The 15773-nt window shown below is 40.4% G+C and overlaps 1 protein-coding gene across 7 annotated transcripts in view; it reads left to right on the top strand.

The window, feature by feature from the left end:
- Positions 1 to 15773, top strand: part of SLC23A2 (solute carrier family 23 member 2) — a 132908-nt gene that overhangs the window by 27991 nt on the left and 89144 nt on the right. For 4 of the 7 annotated variants that reach the window (XM_019462600.2, XM_019462592.2, XM_019462593.2 and 1 more), the window contains one exon: positions 9960 to 10023. The exons of 1 other annotated variant lie outside the window; for it this stretch is intronic. The gene's annotated coding sequence lies outside the window, so the exon portion shown is untranslated. Of the gene's footprint in view, positions 1 to 9004; positions 9164 to 9959; positions 10024 to 15773 lie in introns of all 7 variants that reach the window. 2 more of the 7 variants (XM_019462595.2, XM_019462594.2) reach the window with 2 other exon arrangements.

The following is a 15773-nucleotide window of genomic DNA, read 5'->3' as shown; positions in this document are numbered from 1 at the left end:
TTGCTTAGCGTAATACACTCTAGTTCCATCGGCATTGTTGCAAATGGCAAGATTTCATTCTTTTTCATCACCAAGTAGTATTCTATTGTATATATACACCACATTTTCTTTATCCATTCGTCAGTTGATGGGCATTGGGGCTCTTTCCATAGTTTGGCTATTGTTGATAGTGCTGCTATAAACATTGGGGTGCATGTGCCCGTTCAAATCAGCGTTTTTGTATCCTTTGGATAAATACCTAGTAGTGCAATTGCTGGGTTGTAGGCTAGTTTTATTTTTAATTTTTTGAGGAACCTCCTTACTGTTTTCCAGAGTGGCTGCACCAGTTTGCATTGCCAACAGTACAAGAGGGTTCCCTTTTCTCCACATCCTTGTCAACACCTGTTGTTTCCTGAGTTGTTCATTTTAGCCATTCTGACAGGTGTGAGGTGGTATCTCATCGTGGTTTTAATTTGTATCTCCCTGATGATCAGTGATGTTGAGCATCTTTTCATGTGTCTGTTAGCCATCTGGATGTCTTCTTTGAAAAAAGTGCCTGTTCATGTTTTTTGCCCATTTCTTCACTAAATTATTTGTATTTTGGGTGTTGAGTTTGGTAAGTTCTTTTTAGATTTTGGATAGTAACCCTTTATCCTATATGTCATTTGCAAATGTCTTCTCCCATTCAGTAGGTTGCCTTCTAATTTTGTTGATTGTTTCCTTTGCTGTGCAGAAGGCTTTTATCTTTAATTTTTTTTCCACATTATTTTTGAGAGAGAAAGAGAGCAAGCGTGAGTAGGGGAGGGGCAGAGAGAGAGAGGGAGACACAGAATCCAAAGCAGCTCCAGGCTTTGAGCTGTCAGTACAGATCCCGAGGCGGGGCTCAAACCCACAAGCTGTGAGATCATGAACTGAGCCAAAGTTGGACGCTGAACCGACTGACCCACCCAGGCGCCTCCAGAAGCCTTTTATCTTGAAGTGCCAGTAGTTCATTATTGCTTTTGTTCTCTTGCCTCTGGAGACATGTGTAGTAAGAAATTGCTGCGGCCAAGGTCGAAGAGATTGTTGCCTGTTTTCTCCTCTAGAGTTTTGATGGTTTCCTGTCTTACATTTAGGTCTTTCATCCATTTTGAATTTATTTTTGTGTATGGTTAAGAAAGTGGTCCAGTTTCATTCTTCTGCATGGTGCCGTCCAGTTTTCTCAGCACCATTTGCTGAAGAGATTGTTTTTTTTCAGTTGGATAGTCTTTCCTGCTTTGTTGAAGATTGGTTGGTTATATATTTGTGGGTTCATTTCTGGGTTTTCTCTTCTGTTCCATTGGTCTTTTTTTTTTTTTTTTAATAATTTTTTAAAAGTTTATATGCTTTGAGAGACCGCATGAGTGAGGAGGCAGCAAGAGAGAGGAAGACAGAGAATCCCAAGCAGGTTCTGCACTGTCAGTGCAGAGGCCAATGTGGGGCTTGAACCCATGAAACTGTGAGATCATGACCTGAGCTGAACCCAAGAGTCGGACACTTAACCAGCTGAGCCACTCAGGTGCCCCTCTACATGTCTGTTTTTGTGCCAGTACCATACTGTCTTGATGATTACAGCTTTTATAGCTTGAAGTCTGGAATTGTGATACCTCTAGTTTTGGTTTTCGTTTTCAACATTATTTTGGCTCTTTGGGGCCTTTTTATAATACTTTCTTAAAAGTAATATTTATTACCACAAGGGAGGTGAGGTGAATATCTCTGGGAATACCTGCAGAATACATGGTCTCCCAGCTCTCAGAGTTTCTGTTAACCATCTTTATATTTCAATTCACACATCTCTTTCTCTCTTCTGTTTGTGCACAGAGCTTTTTTCTCAAATCTCTCGTCTTTGGTGGGCACTTGTCAGATGTACATGCCACCCCCAGCTCAAATTTAGCATGTCCAGACCTCGTTCGTTACTTGCCTTGTCGAGCCCATTTCCTTACTTATTTAAAGGAGACAGACAAACTTGTTCTTTTTCTAGAGGTCCTCTTTGACACCCGATCTTTGATTTTTTTTTTTTTTTTCTCTTTTAAATCACTCACTCTATCCGTCCCTTTTTGTCATCCCTTTTGTCACCCCAGTTGCCAAGATCCTTATACTTGGATTAACACAGTAGCTTCTTGACCTTCCATCTTGAGATTTTTCCAGTGGTGGACTCTCTCTCCTCACCTGCCCAGAAACTGATGTCTCATTAAAACCATGTTGCATTTACATTGGACTTTTGAGACTCCTTTGACCCTGCAAGTTGTTTTCGTCCTCCACCTCCCATTGTGAGCTATGGTTAAGCTGTTTTCATGGCCTCGAGACTTGCAGTACTCCTGCCTGCCTTGGTCTCCAAGGTGGCCTTCCACTCAGGACTTTCCTGCTGACCCCAAATCCCATTTCCACAAATTCATTTCTGACCATTTCAGGCTCTATTGAGCTGTTTTCTCCGAGTGCTCATGCACAGTTTGGGAAATATCTATCATGTCTCTATGATTGACTCGTTGTCCCAATCTGTCCACTGAGATGGCAGATGGCTTCACATATAATCCATTTCCATCTCAGTGCTGAGACTTTTGGCAGTTCAGGAAACTAGCCAAATGGTTGATTTATCCTTTTCTTTTTCAGTACAGATCCTAAATATTCAGTTTACTAAACTGAGAAAAGAGAAGTTTTGCTAGTTAGTACCTTTCATCTTTGTTCTCAAGAGCATACACTTGTCTGGGCATTCATAGCCAAGAACACCAGCTCTGCCCAGCGCCTGGAGCCTGCAGACCCCATACCCAGTTCTGCTTCAGGCACGTTTTAGAAGTTGATCCATAGATGTGGAAGGACTCGGATAGAAACTGGATTAAAAACTTTCAGCCGTGAGGAGAAATCTCTGTTTTATTAGTGGGTGATTTCTGAGAGTCTCTGTCTGGTAATTTTGGTTTACAGACTGTGTGCTATTGACGTCAATGTCCCACTTTCTCGTAACTAAACATGTTATATAAAATGCTGCATTGTTTATAGTTTGATCGGTAGCAACAAGAGAATTAAATATTTACTGGGAAAAGTGGGTACTTTCAAAAACCTATGTAAACACTGATGATGATCACAGAGCTTGCATAAGAAGGTAAGGAAGGAAGATGGTTTCTATGAAACCGTTACTATGAAGGGGTTCCAAGCGCATTAGAACAGCTCTGGCCTTTTCAGTGGGCTTTGTTTTAAAATCAATGTGTTAGTGTTGGATTACTACCAGCTGTTGATAAATTGCCTAAGTCCTTTGCTGCCTTTCTGTTTGGTATGGAAAAATCTCATCAATAACTTTGTCCCATTCCTTTTAATGATAATTTTTTTTCATACATGTATTTTATTTTAGTTTTGCCATACAAAACTAGAACTTGGCAATTCAATAGTTACAAAGCCCCTCTGGATTTGAGCCCCATGGATAGACCCTGTTAGCTTTATTTAGGTTTCTTGTGCTGGTTCTGAGCTTCTAGGGGAGAGCCCCCAGGTCCCCTTATGACCTTTTAGCTCCTGCTTGTTGTTAGCATGTGGATTTCTGCTTTCGCCTTTCTCACATCTGGCTCCCTCCCTCCTTCCTTCTGGTGCTGTGAGTGTGAGAAATTAGGTTATGGCACCTGCTCCCCTCCATCAGAGGGCAGGCTACAGAACTGGTGGTGGAGCATAGTACTACAGCGTTCTGATGTTTGGGCTAAGATACGTGGCCTTGCCTGTGTTGTGTGCATGTGTGCTTGTAAAATCAGTATCACAACATACTCTCTGGATGGAAGTCTCATCATGATTACCATGGTTGTGTACTCTGCAGTAACTTTTTTCTCTTTTCCTGGTATCCACTTTCTTTAGACCGGTACTGTTCGATACAATTATAATGGGAGTCACATATGTGATTTTTCTAGTAGCTTTAGTAAACAAAGTAAAAAGGCATAGGTAATATTAATTTTAGTAATAGGTTTTATAACTTAATATATTAAAAAATTATCTTTTCACATAATATAAAATTATTAGTAAGATGTGCTTTTTTTCCCCATAGTAAGTCTTTGGAGTTTGATGTGTATTTTATACTTAACAGCACATCTCAGTTGGGCTGCCCACGGTTCAAGTGCTTAGTAGTCCCATGGGGCTGGTGCTCTTGGGTTGGGTGGCTCAAGGCCCACATTGTTTTTATGTACATTAAGTAGTGTTTTCAACTTTTAAGCTTTTGGATTTTTGGGTATTTCATAACAACCACTTGTATTCACGGGCTGTGTAATAGCATATACTCATCATCAAACGATGCTTTTTTCAGCTTCCCTTTCTCATTTTTTTCCCTGTCAAATTGAGAGGTTTCCCATTGCCTGGAAAATGGTTCTGAACCGGTTCAATTAATTTGCTTGATAAGGCAGTATTTTCTAGATGTTATTTCATTTATTCCCTGGCTTGAGAAGAAAAAAAATTTTTTTTTAATGTATTTAAAATTTACATATATGTATACAGATTTTTTAAACTAGTTTTCTCTTTTACCCAAGAATCACAAATGTTTTATAGCTTATGATTTTAGATATAATATTAGATTATGATTTTAATAAGTTAATGTTTATGCTTATATACATAAAAATATTAAATATAAATTTTGCATTATATATAAATGTAATTTTAGGTTATAATACATTGAAGTTTAGGGTCCAATGAATAGTTCTCATTTCTTTTTTTAAATTTTTAAATTTTTTAAGTTTATTTCTTTCTTTATTTTGAGAGAGAGCATGAGCAGAAGAGGGGCAGAGAGAATTTCTGCACTCACAGTGAGGAGCCCCCATGTGGGGCTTGAACCCACCAACTGTGAGATCATGACCTGAGTGGAAATCAAGAGTTGGATGCTCAACAGACTGAGCCACCCTGGCATCCCTCTTCTTTTTTTTTTTTTTTTTTTTTTTTTTTTTAATTTTTAATTTTAATTCCAGTGTAGTTACCATATAGTGTTATATTAGTTTCAGGTGTATAGCATAGTGGTTCAATAATTCTGTTCATTACTCAGTGCTCCCCTTTTTTAGGGTCCAGTGAATATTTCTCATTTCTTTTAAAATGAAGAATTTTACCTAGAAACATGTGAAGAAGTGCAGTACAGTACTGTCTTTAGATGACAACAGCCTTTGGAAGTAGCTGAAGAGAATACAGGGCTGTGAGGAAATACAGGTAAATCAGGAGTCCTCCACTCTGAAAGTTTGCAGAAGGTTGGAGTGCCTCCCTTCTGACCACACCTTTTGGTTTCTTTAGTTACTCAGCTGCTGTCAATAAGTCCTTGGAAATGAGGGGCTAAGCATCTCGTTACAAGGATTTGAGTGCCTTAATTTCACCTAGTTTGTCTTGCCTGCATATTTATTTTAGTACTGTCCTTAGGCAGTGACTTAAGGTTTAAAAATGAAAATAGGGGTTCCTGGCTGGCTTCGTCGATAGAGCATACGATTCTTGATCTTGGGGTTGTTGAGTTCGATCACCACGTTAACTGTAGAGATTACTTTAAAAAACGAAATCTTTAAAATGATACACACACTGTAGAAAAAGCAAAAATCAAAAAAGAGCAAAAAGTCATCCTATCATATGGAGGTAATCACAAAATCACCAAACACTGGTGTTTTTCCTGTTTTCCATGTGTGTATGTACACACTGTAATGGAAGTGTTCAGTGTGTTTTGTAACCCGCCTTTTCCTCCTTTCAGGGACACGCTCAACACATTATCTTTCATGTCAGTGGGTACTTCTGTTACCAAAATTTTAAGCCCCCACAATATTCTAAGAATGTATCCATAATTTAACCAACCAGTTTAGACATTAGTATTTTCCCCTCCAGTTCTGGATTGTTCTGTGTACTCTTTTAGGTGAACGTTCTCATAATGAAAAATTGAGCCTATTTTAATTATTTTGTTAAATTCCTTATGAATAGAATTATTGGGTCAAAGGCTGTGTGTATTTTTAGAGCTTTTGATGTTGTTAAATGACCATCTAGAAATGTTAAGCCAATTATTATTCCCACCAGCAGTTAATGCAAGTGCCTGCCTATTGAAGGGATGTTAAGCAATTATTCAGTAGTGTTAGGATTTTTTGAATGATTTACAAGCAGTAGATTCTGATTTTATGTATGCTCTTTTATATTTCCATATTTTTTATAAGAAAGCTTATACATGATTATATTCCTGTCAGCAATACAGTGAGAATCACATTAAATGAAAAAATAAAAAGCAAATTTTGACAGTATTTGGAATTCTTACAGTCAAGCAGACTACTTTTAAAAAATTTTTATTTTATTTATGTTTTTAGTTTTTGTTGTTTTTTTTTTTTTGAGAGAGAGAGGGTGAGAGTGAGTGAGGAGGGGACAGAGGGAAGGAGCGGGGGGAGAGAATCCCAAGCAGAATCCACACTGTTAGCACAGAGCCTGTTGGGGGGCTCAGACTCACACACCATGAGATCATGACCTGAGCTGAAATCAAGAGTTAGACTCTTGGGGCGCCTGGGTGGCTCAGTCGGTTGAGTGTCTGACTTCAGCTCAGGTCATGATCTCACGGCTTGTGGGTTCGGGCCCCGCGTTGGGCTCTGTGCTGACAGCTCGGACCCTGGAGCCTGCTTCAGATTCTGTGTCTCCCTCTCTCTCTGTGCCCCCATCCCCCACTCGTGCTCTGTCTCTCTCTCTCTCTCAAAAATAAATAAACATTAAAAAAATAAATTAAAAAAAAAAAAAAAGAGACTCTTAAGTGACTGAGCCGCCCAGGTGCCCCCAAGCAGACTATTTTTAAGTGTGTGTAGTTAAGGTGTTCTAAAGCCCAGTTTACCAGAGAACCAGAAGCCTTCCTGATTCGGTGGCTCTCTGGATAAATTTTAGATGTATCCTTTATTCTCTGAAGTTGTATTTTTTGTTAGCCAAAGCTTAGGAACCAAGTAGATTAAGAAAAATGTGGATTTCTCACTGAGTGAGCCCAAGAAGAGCGTACATTTGAATGACGAGGGATACTTGGTATGAATTGTGGTTGTCGCTTTGGAGGGGATGGCAAAGCAAAGTGTGTGATTTGATTTTGATTTTGAGGTGTCTGGGAAGGATTTTCTGAGGAATTGGTGATTTTACCAGAGATCTCAAATGTGAATAGGAATTCCCTGGATGTGCCCTCCTTCCAGATGGAGAGAACAGCGGACGGTGACCTCCAGCCTTCATCTTTACAAAGCCTGCCATTTTCAAGGCCACACCAGTCTGTGGCCCCGCCCTCCCCTTACCTTTGCCATCTACCAACTTCTTAACCGTTCCTAATGTTCCTTGAGAATGTTGCCTCCTGGCTTGCTCCTTTTCTTTCTGCTGTGTTTTCTAACATTGTCTCTGTGTTGTTGGCTCCTCCCGCCTCCAATCCAAACCTCACCCTCCCTTCACAGGATCTTTTTTGGAACTTTTATTTCCAGTTACTTCCGCTTTCCTGGGCCTTGTCCTCTCCCAGATGACACGTGTGGAATCTTGAGCTCGAGAGCGTCTTCTCTGCACACATCCTGTCCTTCCCTAGGTCTCTCTCATTCTCATCTCCTAGTTCTTGATCCTCAGGCACTCCGGTGCTCTCTTGGCTTCCACTTCCCTTCCTCACCCTTTTTACCTGCTGCGGACTCCTCAGGGAGTCATGTGACTGTCCTCTTGCTGACATCTTGGTTTCCTCACTGAATTGTCTGGGTGACTTCCCAGCCTTCCTCAGTGGCACGGTCCTGCTGTTGTAACTTCTCTGTGTTGTTGTTTTGTTTTGTTTTGTTTTGTCCGTCATGCTCTGCTGGAGAGAAAACAGGTATCAGAGTGACTTTTTCTATCACCCGTGTCCAAGTTCTGGGCTCAGCCAGACCCTTGACTGTTGTTGTTCCTTATGTCATCTGTTCACTCCTCTAGTTTCATCCTCCACCTGTCCTCTCCACCAGGACTTCTGCTTCTTAGTTCATTAAGAAGTCCTCAGATAAATGATCCCCTCAGCTTCCTGCCCTCCTACCTCCTCGAGTATTGAGAAATAGTAACTATCTGAATACATCTCTGCCCACTTTATTCCATTTCCAGAGGAAATGAGGCAATCCCACTGATGGTCTGTGTGGAGCTGTTGTAACAGATTCTAAGTTTTCCTGCTGTGGTCACAGGAGAACTGCTTCCTGTTCCCTGGTTTATGGGGATAGGTTTGTGTTTTCACAGAAGGTAGGGTCTTAGAAGTGGCGTGACCCTTGGAGAGGAGCAGGTTAAATGACCTCTTGAGATGATGGAGCTCAAATGTGGCCCAGTCAGGAGTCTGGAATCTCCATTGCCTCTTCAGTGGCCTTGCCTGATTGTAAATGAAAATCCCCCTAAGGGGGAGGTGGGATTGGAGGTGATGAGGACATCAGATGTGTTTGTAATTAAAGAAAAATAGATAATGGATATACATGGAACAAAATTTAAGAGGTGCTGAGGACAGTCAAGGAAATTAAGTCTCCCTCCTTGTCTGATTGCCTCTCCCTTCTCAGCAGGCGACTACTTGTACCAGTTTTTATGCATCTGTTTTTTTGTGTATCCTTTAAGAGTTTGCTTTTTAATTGTGAAATTTGAAATGTAAAAAAAAAATCAAAGAATGAACACTCATATGCCAGATACTCAGATTTAATAAATCTAAACATGCTGTTTTTGCTTTAGGCCTTCCTTCCTTTCTTCCTTCCTTTTAAAGAAAATAAAACATTTTAGATACTCTGTATTCTTTACTGGTGTCCTCTCCTTCCCTTCTCTCCCAGAGGTAACCCTGCATTGATATTTTCACTTTTGAATTACATGTTTATATACCCATAAACCCACATCACATACAGTATTGACTACATGATTTAAAACCTTAAGTAAGCAATCTCATGTGATACGTGTTCTGTAGTCTGCTCATTCAGGAATGTTTTCAAGGCATGCTGACCTGAGTAGCTAGATAGAGTTCATTTTAACTGCTCTTTTTAAATTCTGTTTAAGTAGCAGAACTTAACTTTTATATTCTGTTGATGTATTGGTTATGTACTGTTAAAAACAGGGTCAAGATGCTGAGAAGTGACATTGCCGGATCATAGTGCACACACCTCTTCAACCTGCTAGCTGCCACCAAATTGTTTTGCCAAGTGTTTGAACCAATTTACATTTCTGGCAAGAGAGTGGGAAAATTCCTGTTTATCCCCAGTCTTCCCAACAGTTGGTATTATTAAACTCTTTTGTACTGGCCTTATCTGATGGGTGTGGGATGACCTCTCATTAGCAGGGATATGCCACATTGGTTTATCCATTCACTGGCTAAAGGTGAATGATTCCAGGTTTGGGCTACCATAAATAAAGCCATCATAAACATTTATGTGCACGTTTTGGATCGAGCAGAAGTTTACATTTACATAATGAACAGGAGTAACATTACTGGGTCATAGGGTAAATGTGTCTTTTAACCTTATAAGGAATGGCCAAACTTTTTCCAAAGTGGTTGTGCCATTTTATGTACTGACCAGGACAGTATGGGAGTCCCAAATGCTCTGTGTCCTGATCAGAACTTGGTGTATCATCTCAGCAGTTTTCATTTTTGTTTTCTCCGTTCTGATAAGTGTGTCCTATATTTTTTTAACCCAAATAATTAAATTGTAAAAACTGGCTATTTTAAAATGACTTAAAGTAATTGATTTTTGCCCTTCTTGCTCTTTGACCCCCCCCCCCCCCCCCCCCCCCCCCGCATTCAAAATCCGAGCGTTGTGTTAGGAGAACCCAACAGTGATAAGAGGTGGTAGGGTGGAGTGGAGCATTTGCAGGCTGCTGATAGGAAATTTGGTCAGGGTAGTTTTCTTGCTGCTTTCAGCAAAGTTCTCTTAAGTTATGGACTCTTTGATTTACCGGCTGGACTTTTTAGTTTTATTTCTGGAAAATATGTATTAAAACTTTACAGTGAAGAGCGTGGAGTCCCTATTTTAATGACCTCACCCACCTACTTGTGATTTTTTCCCTTTCTCCAGGCGTTGAATAAGATTTGAGAATGCTTGTTCCATTACAAAAAACGGAAGTGCAGAGACCACAGAGGTAGGTCAACACCCTTCTTTTATAGAGCAAAACACGTGAGGCCCACTAGTTAATGACTCTCCTGCACATATGCCACTGTGCTTAGTCTGCAGTGTGGGCTTCTGGACTCCCAGTGAAGTGCTTTCTCCCGCTAATCCTTGTGTTCTGCATGGTGCTGACTAGGCCGTGCTGTGATGTGAATCTTGGGTTTGGAGGATGCAGTCTTTATAATGGATTTACTTTGAGAGCCGGAGAAACTTGATTTTACTTTCAGTGCTGGAGTTCTGGCATGTGCTGTCAGTACACATTCTGAGTCATGCTTTGAGACCATGAACAAGTAGCCTTTAAATGTCAGAGAAGCCAAGCCCATTTATTGAAGTCTTTGATAGTCAAGGTGAACAGTCAATTTACTCATCTCACCCAGATGTTTACCCTTGATCATGAAGCTACCGTTTGAAGGAAAATAACATTCATCTAGGTTTGAAATGTGTACTGATCCATTTCCTTTTGAAAATTTAGTAACTGGGGTTAATTCTAAAATGTGTTGTTTTGCCACATTGTGTCTGTGCCTACATTTTTTTTTTTTTAAAGAGTATAGTTTTGGTAATTCTAATATTACCACATATGAAATAGAAGCTTTTTTTCTGTCACATAACCTGGCTCCTTTTTTTCTTATTGCTTCACCGTTGCTAGCATACTGACTTAGTAACATGGCTCAAGATGGTTCTTGCGGCTAGCGGGAAGGAGAGGACGTACTTCCATGCACATCCGATTGGCCAGAACATAGTCCTGTGGTCACATCTAGCTGCAGGGGAAGCCGGGAGATGTTGCCTGAATTTTGTTGGTTGTGTCCCCAGCTTAAAATCAAGGGGTTTTGAAATAATAAATTGAGTGAGAGAGGACTCTTGTTGGAGACGCCTGGTGGTCTCTGACACTTCTGATGAAATACAGACATTGCACATAGAACAATGCATAGTTGGAAGTAAGTTGTATATAAAATGTATTTTAATTCTGTTTAGCTTTCTGTATGTGTGAAATTTTCCGGAAGTTTATTGAGGCCGTTTTGTATTTTCCAATTTACTTTACCAAGTGCCAGTTGAATGTTGTAACACTAGGGGGTGCTGTAAGTCAGCGCCTTTGCTCTTCGTGTTTCCAGAATTATTTCCCCACCCCAAGTTGGCTCATTACAGAATCAGAGTAGTTTCTGTCCAGTTGATAATCCTAAACTTTCTCTGTTGTTTTACTCCATTTTTCAACATTAAAATGTCAGTATATAACATTTATTTGGAAAAGCAGAAATAACCACCCAGATATAAGGATGTTTTCTCAAAACAGTTCAGATTTTGTCCTTAAAAGGAAAACATAAACCAGAGATTACATTAATCAAATATTTTCAAATGCATAATGATTTCTGAAGAGTTCAACATTTTTTTCAGTATTTGTTTTAAGGTTAGCCTTTTAGTTGCTTTGCATATTTTTTTGGTCCTAGATTTACTACACTTACAGGCACTAAGATTTGAACTACTTCTGATTTGTCCCTTAATAAGGGGAGGGACATAAAACTTAAAAAATCAGGGGAATGTAAAGAAGAAATACTCAGAATCTTGCTTTACAGAATCGACTAAAGTAATCGTTGTATTGCCACCTCCTTTGCTAGTAAGTATACTTGTGCGTGCATGTATATGATACTTTACAAGGTGAGTAAATCATGAGTTAATGCTAGTGTTTGGGATGTTTTTTCTGTGTTCATTTTTTAAACCAATTTTATTTTTTATTTTTATTTTGAGAGGGGGGAGAGGGAGCGCATGCGCAGAAACAGAGAAGGGTCAGGGAGAGAGAGAGTCTTAAGTAGGCTCCTTGCTTTCAGTGCAGAGCCTGACATGGGGCTCAATCTCAAAAACCATGAGATCATGACCTGAGCCAACATCCAGAGTCAGATGCTTAGCTTAACCTACTGAGCCACCCAGGAGCCCATTCTGTGTTTATTTTGTAATGACCTACCTTTCTGAAGTATTTTATTCTAGGTTTTTAAACTCATTTTCTGAGTTAGACTCATTACCTATAAATCATTACTTTGTCTTTCCATTTCTAGTATTAGAACTTTTTTTTTAAAGTTTATTATTATGAGAGAGTGCACAAGCGCTCAAGAGTTGGGAGAGGGCAGAGGGGGAGAGAGAGAATCCCAAGCAGGCTCCATGCTGTCAGCCAGAGCCCAACTGGGGGAGGGGGAGTTCGATCTCACAAACCGTGAGATTGTGACCTGAGCCAAACTCAAGAGTAGGACGCTTAACCTACTGAGCCACCCCGGCGCCTCTCCAGTGTTAGAACTTTTAAAACCTTTTTTCATATTGTAGGAATTAGGACAGACTTCTATAGTGGAGGCTATCAGACTCCATCTGTTTCTGGCTTTAATGGGTACCACTTGGGGTTTTTCGGAGTGAGTATCACTGGCTGTTGGCATGAGATAGGGATTCTTTTGGAGGACTTGTTTTCTTCTGTGTCGAATGTGCTAAGAGTTATTTGAAAATTGATGATGTTTTATCCAGAGCCTTTTTGGTTTTCATTGGTCTTATAGGCTTTCTTCTTTCTACCTGTTGATGTGAGTTGTGATACTAGGTTTTTTTCCTTTTCGTTAAGTTGGAGATCAAGATGGTACTAGATTTCTAAAATGGTTCACCAGTCTTTTTCTCCTTTTCCAGTGCTCTGCAGCTGAGTAGCATAGGAAGTGACTATTCCTTAGTGCTTGGAGACATTTGCCTGGGAAGCTAATTGGGCCTGTGTATTTTTGAGTGGAAGGTTTCTATCTGCTTTGGCCTTGGGAGGTGTGTTCAAGACCCTTCTTGGATGTATTTATCAAAATTTTTTTTTTTCTTATTTTCTAGCTAATTTTTCTTTCTCTAATTTCTTACGCTTTGTGTATGATATTTTATTGCTTATTCTTCCTTTTCGTAAGGGTGTGCTTACAGTTTCAGCTTTACCTTTGACCCAACAGTTATTTTGGAGAAAGGTTGAAAATTTTGAAGTTGTTAGACTTTGTTGGTTAATAATTCTTTTGATCTCTTTGGGCATTATCCTCAGGCAGTGAGGAAAAAATAAATGCTCCTTTTTGTGGGGGTTGAACTTTTCGTTTGCGATGATGGTCAGTTTTCACAAATGCTCTTTAGCCAATGAAATTAGGTTCTGTTTTCTGTGGGGTGCACAGTCTGGTACCTATCATATTTGCTTTATTCATTTTATTGGTCAGGTTTTCTAATTGATAAGAAAACTCACATGGAGATGCAGCCTGTGCCCCTGTCCCTCCACCCTCTTGCACCCATCTTCTTGGAGACAGGTGTGTTTATGAACCTTTTTTATGTCCATGAAGTAATGTTTGGAAATAAAAACTGACATGATGCTTCATTTGTGAATTTTTTACTTTTTACCAATGTGAAGTTTGCCCCATTTATTACTTTTCCCGCATTTATTACTTCCTAGCATGATTTCATTGTGTCTGTTACTTAAAAAATCACGAGGCAGCATTACTGTTGCTTTACTTGTGTGTCACTTTAAGGTATATTGTTGGGTGTTGGTGTTTATTTTCTGGTGCATCTGAGAATAGGTTGAATTTAACTCATTTACAGTTTGGTTTGTGTTTTAGTCTGTAATGTTTCAAATTTTAATGTGGTTTCCTTTAACACACACACACACACCCACACACACACCCACACACACACACACACACACACACACCAAACCCCAAAAAACCCACCCCTGTTTCTCTAGTAGTTGTCGCTAAGATCTAATGGTGTTTTAAAACTCCTGCCTGTTTGCAAGATGGGGTTCAGCATGATTTTACTGCCTGTCTTCAGTCTTTATTAATGTAATCTTGCTTGATCTGCTTTATTGTTATTACATTTTTCATATCACCTAGCATATGCTTAGAGAATAATTTGACATTGCATTCAGTCTTATAATTAGGTTTATCTTCATTATTTAGTTTTGCCCTGACCTTGACGGTTGGGGTTGGCATACATGATTAGCAGCCCTGTGTATTAGTGGCCTCCCTGGATTTTGCCTCTTACGTGGTTGGAATAATAAACCTCAACCTCTCAGCCTCCCCCTACCCCCTTTTTCTTAGCCTGCACATATCTGAGGTTGCACTTTTTGGTTTTCCTACATTAAGGGCAGCTTGTGTGGGTATAAAATTCTTTGGGGAAACCTTTTCCTCGGTTCTCTGTCTTCACTTTCTGTTGCCTTCTGGCATTTTCATGCTGCCTTGGAAAATCCTGGGGCTCGTCTTTATCATTGCTATTAAGTAAACCAAATATTTTCTCCTTCTCTCTGGATGTTTCTACACCTTTTTCTTCCTGTAGCTAAATTATTTTGCCAGGATGTGACCAAGTATAGGTTTTTTGTCTCTGATTTTGCATGAATTTGGTGTGCCTTTGTGATCTCTGTACTCAGATTTTTCTCAATCTCAGAGTAGATGGTTTTTATTCTGTATCTTTTTTATATTTTCTATCCCATTGGTTCTTTATAAAAAAAGTTTTATTGAGATGGAATTCACACACGACAAAGTTCTCCCCTTTAGCACATACAGTTCAGTGGCCTCCAGTGAATCAGACTTGCATAACCATCACTTTCAAGTTTGGAACATTTTCTTCATCCCATAAAGAAATCTCAAACTCATTAACAGTCCCTCCCCATTCTTGTCCCCCACCTCCACCCCAGCCCCAGGCAACCACTAATCTACTTTCTGTCTCTCCAGATTTGCCCTGTCTGGACATTTCATGTATACGGGAGCCCTACAACATGACTGGCTTCTTTGTTCTCTTTAAGTCTAGTCAAGGAGCATAGGTTGTTCATGTCTTGGTTTTGCTCTTTGCTTTTGTCCCTCTGTGGTTCTCATCTGTGGACTGTTAACTGCCTTTCTGGACTTCTCCTTGTCTGCCCATGTTTCTTTAGCTTGTCCTCCACCCATTAGTTTTCTGCTACTTCCTCCAGTTTTCACTTGTGTTTGTCGCTTCTTTAACACCCCCAGCTTGTCATCTTTTGGTTCTGTTCCCCCTTTTTTTTAAAAAAAAATAACAACTGTTTTGTTTTTTTTTAATTCTTCGCTCTTTTGTTCCAAATTGAAATTTTCTTTTGGTTCTTGCAGTTTAACCTTTTTGAGGTGAGAATCTTCATAGAACATCCCAAGGACAGTTCTTGTGTTCAGGGTACAGGGACTGGATTATTTTTTCCGTAGGCTATATACTGGGTCTTCTCTCCCGGTTCACTTTGGAGCGAGGGGCCTTCTGGTCTCCCTGGGCCTGTCACCCCGATGCTTTGGGTGTGTCACGTGTGACCTGTGCTCTGGCGACCTGTGGGGGTGAGTCTTCTGCTCCTGGACACTGCAAGCTCTTGGCTCCCAACCTCCTCCTCAGCTTCTACTGTGGCCTCTCCTCCAGTCAACTGGCATCTTTCTCTTGTGCCCACCACGGACTTCCCTAAGATCGTTCATGGATGAGTCACTCTCAGGCTGCTCTCTAGGTTGTCCTGTCTCCTCCTCTGCCTTTATCACATCTTTCAAGATGTACTCTGCTGCTGGTGGATGCCCCTTCTGCCCGGCTGCTTCTCCTCTGAGCCTGTGGTCCCCGTGTGGTGTTGGGGAGATGGAGGTGGTACTTGCCCTCTCACGGCACATCCCCAGGGGCCCAGAGGCCCACCACCCAGGCTTCTGGCAGGCCCTGGCCTGGAGTCAGGACCGGAAAGGACAAAGTCTGAGTACGGGTGTGACTCCTTCCGTCTTA

This window comes from Panthera pardus, unplaced genomic scaffold (genome assembly GCF_024362965.1).
Source record: "Panthera pardus isolate Hobbes unplaced genomic scaffold, ASM2436296v1 HiC_scaffold_25, whole genome shotgun sequence".
Lineage (NCBI taxonomy): Eukaryota > Metazoa > Chordata > Mammalia > Carnivora > Felidae > Panthera > Panthera pardus.
Note: the sequence above shows the minus strand (reverse complement) of the source record. Positions and strands in the feature narration are given on the sequence as shown.